Consider the following 6,943-nt stretch of genomic DNA (forward strand, 5'->3'; position numbering starts at 1 on the left):
AATGTCCTGCCTGTCAAAGACTACCTCAGCTTCAGCCACAACAACACAAGAGTGCACAACAGATACAAGGTTAATATTACCGGATTGCGCCTTTGCGACCTCTCCGCGGCGCTAGACCCCGTAGAGCCCCATGGTTCAACGAGGAGCTCCGGGTGTTGAAACGCCAAAAGAGACATCTAGAGAAGCGATGGAGGAAGAGTAGGTCCGAATCTGATCGAACACTTGTAAGAGCTTTTATTAAGACTTACAAAGTGGCGCTCAAGGCGGCAAGATGCGCGTACCATGCCGCCTTGATTGCATCAGCGGAATCCCGCCCGGCTGCTCTGTTTACGGTGACCCGCTCCCTTCTTAATCAGGGGGGAGTTGGGGAGCCCTTGCAGAGTAGTGCCGAGGAGTTTAACATGTTTTTCGCTGATAAAGTCGCTCAGATCCGGGCCGACCTCGACTCCAATTGTAAAACAGAGTCGACTGACAACGAGTCAGTCGAGGTGACTGGGGCATGTACTTGTCCACCTGTCTGGGAAGAGTTTGATCTGGTGACACCTGATGAAGTGGACAAGGCCATCGGAGCTGTGAGTTCTGCCACCTGCTTACTGGATCCATGTCCCTCCTGGTTGGTCTCGGCCAGCAGGGAGGTGACACGGAGCTGGGCCCAGGAGATTACCAACGCTTCCTTGGGGAGGGGAGTTTTTCCATCACTCTATAAAGAAGCGCTTGTGCGCCCCCTCCTCAAGAAGCCCTCCCTGGACCCAGCCGTACTTAACAACTATCGTCCAGTCTCCAACCTTCCCTTTATGGGGAAGGTTGTCGAGAAGGTGGTGGCACTCCAGCTCCAGCGGTCCTTGGAAGAAGCTGATTATCTAGGTCCCCAGCAGTCGGGTTTCAGGCCCGGTTACAGCACGGAAACCGCTTTGGTCGCGTTGATGGATGATCTCTGGCGGGCCCGGGACAGGGGTTTATCCTCTGTCCTGGTGCTCCTCGATCTCTCAGCGGCTTTCGATACCATCCACCATGGTATCCTTCTGCGCCGGTTGGAGGGGCTGGGGGTGGGAGGCACTGTTCTTCAGTGGTTCTCCTCCTACTTCTCTGGCCGGTCGCAGTCGGTGTTAGTGGGGGGGTCAGAGGTCGGCTCCGAGGTCTCTCCCTTGTGGGGTGCTTCAGGGGTCGGTCCTCTCCCCCTTGCTATTTAACATCTACATGAAACCGCTGGGTGAGATCATCCAAGGACATGGGGTGAGGTATCATCAATATGCCAATGATACCCAGCTTTACATCTCCACCCCATGCCCAGTCAACGAAGCGGTGGAAGTGATGTGCCGGTGCCTGGAGGCTGTTGGGGCCTGGATGGGTGTCAACAGACTCAAACTCAACCCGGATAAGACGGAGTGGCTGTGGGTTTTGCCTCCCAAGGACAATTCCATCTGTCCATCCATTACCCTGGGGGGGGAATTATTGACACCCTCAGAGAGGGTCCTCAACTTGGGCGTCCTCCTCTATCCACAGCTCACATTAGAAAACCATCTCTCAGCTGTGGCGAGGGGGGCGTTTGCCCAGGTTCGCCTGGTGCACCAGTTGCGGCCCTATCTGGACCGGGACTCATTGCTCACAGTCACTCATGCCCTCATCACCTCAAGGTTCGACTACTGTAATGCTCTCTACATGGGGCTACCTTTGAAAAGTGTTCGGAAACTTCAGATCGTGCAGAATGCAGCTGCAAGAGCAGTCATGGGCTTACCTAGGTACGCCCATGTTTCACCATCACTCCGCAGTCTGCATTGGCTGCCGATCAGTTTCCGGTCACAATTCAAAGTGTTGGTTATGACCTTTAAAGCCCTTCATGGCATCGGACCAGAATATCTCCGAGACCGCCTCCTGCCGCACGAATCCCAGCGACCAATTAGGTCCCACAGAGTGGGCCTTCTCCGGGTCCCGTCAACTAAACAATGCCGGTTGGCGGGTCCCAGGGGAAGAGCCTTCTCTGTGGCGGCGCCGGCTCTCTGGAACCAACTCCCCCCGGAGATTAGAACTGCCCCTACTCTTCCTGCCTTCCGAAAACTCCTTAAGACTCACCTTTGCCATCAGGCATGGGGAAACTAAACATCTCCCCTGGGCATGTTAATTTATACATGGTATGCTTGTGTGTGTGTTAGCTATTACATGGGGTTTTTCTTAAATCGTTAAATATTTTAATTAATTGGATTGTTGTGACTGTTTTTACTTGTTGTGAGCCGCCCCGAGTCTTCAGAGAGGGGCGGCATACAAGTCCAACTAATAAATTAATTAATTAATTAATTAACCGCTTGACTGTAAAAAATACAACTTTAGTAATCGAGTTGTCGAACCATGGAATTCACTACCGGACTCTGTAGTAACATCCCCCAACCTCCAACACTTTACCCTTAGACTATCCACGGTTGACCTCACCAAGTTCCTAAGAGGTCAGTAAGGGGCGTACATAAGTGCACCAGAGTGCCTACCATCCCCTGTCCTATTGTCTCCCCTATATCTCATACATCTTCTCTTCTATACCTATATCTTTTTCTGCTATTCTCTCATAGTTATATTTCACTCCTTTATTTTCTCCTCTATTCCCCCTTTAATACATTCTACTTGATTATATCCTCTATAACCCTCATTGTGTATTGTGGACCCTCTGGAACCAGCTCCCCCCTGAGATTAGGATTGCCCCACCCTCCCTGCCTTTTGTAAACTTCTTAAGACCCACCTCTGCCATCAGGCATGGGGGAACTAAAACATCTCCCCCTTGCCCATGTTGTTTTGTTGATTGATTGACTGTGTGCCTGTTTTTTTTATATATATATATATTGGGATTGTTTTATGAAATTACTAATTTTAAATCGTAATTAGATTGGTGGGCATTGGATTTGTTATTATGTACTGTTTTTTATTATTGTTGTGAGTCGCCCCAAGTTTGTGGAGAGGGGCGGCATATAAATCCAATAAATCTAATCTAATCTAATCTAATTGTGTATTATTGTGTATTGGACAAAACAAACAAATAAATAAATAAAATATAAAATGGGTGATTACAAAGAAGATGGTAGTATTAGTAACGAGGGGGGATATGGGTGATTTCAGAGAAATTAAGGAAGCAGCTGTAGAAAGTGCCCACGTGGTAATAGTTTTAGGTTAGAGGGATGCAACAAAATGGACAATACAAAATTGGTATTGGTACATGGTGGAACACATTCAATTTGAAATCATGGATATTAAAATGAATATGATCAATGAAAATAAAGTGGGGAAACTGATGGGAGGATGAGATAGGGTCAGAGGTTTTATGGCCAGTAGAATTTGAGACCAAGTTGCAAAGAACAAATTGGAATCACTCTATACTTTGTAAATATGTTAATGTTCCCTAGTTTTAAAATATTATAAATTGATACACCCTCATTTGGGGGAGGGATTGAATGATTGATGTTGGGTGGCGGGAGCACATATCACTGTGCACTGTTTTTGTGATGTGTGTATTTGTTTTATTACTATAAAAATCAATAAAATTTATTTTTTTTAAAAATCCTGCCTACAGCCGCTGTGAGGACCGAGATGTTCTTTATTGTGGCTCTCAATTCGAGGTGGCGCAGTGGTTAGAGTGTGTTCTGTCGGGCTCTCTGGTAGAATCCTCCCAAAAATTCACAGGTACAAATTTCAGACACACACACACCTCTGAAAATTCAAAGCAATGTTCTTTATAATGAAAATTCACTTAAACCAAGCCCTCTTTTGGTATAGCAAAGAGCACCTGTCTCCAAACAAACTGGTAATTTGTACAAGTCCCTTATCAGTTCTGTGATACTTAGCTTTCAGCTGTGAGGCAATTCACAGTCCTTCTTCTTTCACAAAGTGAAACACACTTTGCTCTGGTTTAGTTTCAAAGCAGGGAAAAATCAGCACACAAAAAGTCAAAGTCAGTAAAGCAGTCACGAAACACAACGATCAGATAATCCTCCACAATGGCCAAACTCACAGGCTGCTATTTATAGCAGCCTCACTAATTACCACAGCCCCACCCATCCACAGGTGGCCTCATTTTCTTTGATAATAACCTCTCAGTTGTTGTTGCCTATGCATTGCTCTCCGCATGCGTGGCTGTATCATTAACTCTTGTTCTGAATCCAAGGAGGAGCTAGATAATTGATCTCCTTCTGAGCTGTCTGCCCCACTCTCCTCCTCCCTGTCACTCATGTCTTCTTGGTCAGATGTCTTCATCAGCAGATTCCACCGGGGGCAAAACAGGCCTGCAGCATGTGGATGTCTCCCCCACATCCACAGTCCTTGGGGCAGGAGCAGGGCCAGAGCTAACCACAACAGAGTGCAGCACTGCAAGCTACTTCAGCTGTAGTTCAGCAGTTCAAATCTCACCAACGGCTCAAGGTTGACTCAGCCTTTCATCCTTTCCGAGGGGGGTAAAATGTGGACCCAGATTATTGGGGGCGATAGGCTGACTCTGTAAACCACTTAGAGAGGACTGTAAAAGCACTATGAAGCGGTATATAAGTCTAAATGCTATTGCTAATTCCAAATCAAATCTATTCTGAAATATTTCGGGTGATCGTGGTTGAGTCTGGGCCACACACAAATGGTCTTGGATTTGCAACCACAGTCGAGCCTAAAATTTCTGTTGCTAAGCGAGTCAGTTGTTGAGTGAACTTCGCCCCATTTTACAACCTTTCTTGCCTCCGTTGTTAAGAGAATCATGGCAGTTTTTAAATTGCTAACGCGGTTGTTAATCTGGCTTCCCCGTAGTCTTTCCTTCTCAGAAATCACAAAAGAGGAACACATGATCCCGAGGTTTGTGCAAGTATCACAAACACAAGCCAAGCATTCGAATTTGGATCACATGACCATGGGGATTCTGTAAGTGTGGAAAACAGTCATAAGTCACTTCTTTTTCAGTACCGTACTAACTTTGAACACTCAGCCAATAAGTGAGTGTAAATCAAGGACTAACTCAGGGGCAAAATCCAGCAGGTTTTGACAGGTTCTGGAGAACCAGTAGTGGAACTTTTTGAATAGTTCAGAGAACTGGCAAATACATTTTATTTTATTTTATTTTATTTTATTTTATTTTATTTTATTTTATTTTATTTTATTTTATTTTATTTTATTTTATTTTATTTTATTTTATTTTATTTTATTTTATTTTATTTTATTTTATTTTATTTTATTTTATATTTTATTTTATTTTATTTTATTTTATTTTATTTTATTTTATTTTATTTTATTTTATTTTATTTTATTTTATTTTATTTTATTTTATTTTATTTTATTTTATTTTATTTTATTTTATTTTATTTTATTTTATTTTATTTTATTTTATTTTATTTTATTTTATTTTATTTTATTTATTTTATTTTATTTTATTTTATTTTATTTTATTTTATTTTATTTTATTTTATTTTATTTTATTTTATTTTATTTTATTTTATTTTATTTTATTTTATTTTATTTTATTTTATTTTATTTTATTTTATTTTATTTTATTTTATTTTATTTTATTTTATTTTATTTTATTTTATTTTATTTTATTTTATTTTATTTTATTTTATTTTATTTTATTTTATTTTATTTATTTTATTTTATTTTATTTTATTTTATTTTATTTATTCCAATACATAATACACATTGAAGAGAATAGATATGTAATAATATAAATAAAAAAAAGAATAGAAGAAAAGATATAAAAGTATAGGTGAACATATTTGAAAGGAAGAATAGATAAATGAGATAAGGAGAGACAATTAGACAGGGGACGGAAGGCACACTGGTACACTTATGCACACCCCTTACTGACCTCTAAGGAACCTGGAGAGGTCAATTGTGGATAGTCTAAGGGAAAAATGTTGGGGGTTAGGGGTTGACACTACTGAGTCAGGTAATCAGTTCCACGCTTCGACAATTCGATTGCTGAAGTCATATTTTTTACAGTCAAGTTTGGAGTGGTTAATATTAAGTTTGAATCTGTTGCGTGCTCTTGTGTTGTTGCGATTGAAGGGGGGCTTTGCTTCCGCCCATAGCCCCAGGAGTGGGGAGGGAATGGAGATTTTGCAGTATTTATTTATTTGAAACATAAAAGATTGACAGCAATTGCTATCAATCTTCTATGTTTCTAGAAACAACCTGGAATTAAGGAGAGCCTTCCTAACAATGAGAACAATTAATCTGTGGAACAGCTTGCCTCCAGAAATTGTGCATGCTCCAAACACTGGAGGTTTTTAAGAAGAGGCTGGATAGCCGTTTATATGAAATAGTATAGAGCAGTGATGCCAGCACCCATAATGCAATGCACACCCCCTATGCATGCAGACACAACCCCCATGCTCCACCACACCTCTGCACACATGCTGCACACCCCGTGCCCCATTTTGGGCTTAGTAGGCCTCCCTGCAGCTTCCTGGGATCAAAAATGGGATGAGGGGCAGGGCATGCCACACATCGGAAGTCCCTCCCCCTCTGTCCCTGTGTATGTGGGTTAGACCCCCCTGCCCCTGCGCATGTACGCAAGACTCCTGTGTATGCATGTGCATAAGAACATACGTCTACGGAGAGGGGTGGCATACAAATCTAAATAATAATAATAATAATAATAATAATAATAATAATAATAAAAATAATAATAATAATAATAATAATAATAATAATAATAATAATAAATAATAATAATAATAATAATAATAAGAAATAATAATAATAATAATAATGAGGAGGAGGAGGAGGAGGAGGAGGAGGAGGAGGAGGAACCACCATGGTGAATTGGGCCAAAGCCCACTGAGTCCAGCATTCTGTGTCACACAGTAGCCCACCAATTGTCCTTGGGGATCTTGAGCAGAAAGAGAAGGCAAAACCCTCCCTTTCCCCTGACTCCCAACAAATGGCACTCAAGGGAATCCTGCCTGCCTCAACCAACGTAGAGGTGGCACAT

This window comes from Erythrolamprus reginae, chromosome 2 (genome assembly GCF_031021105.1).
Source record: "Erythrolamprus reginae isolate rEryReg1 chromosome 2, rEryReg1.hap1, whole genome shotgun sequence".
Lineage (NCBI taxonomy): Eukaryota > Metazoa > Chordata > Lepidosauria > Squamata > Dipsadidae > Erythrolamprus > Erythrolamprus reginae.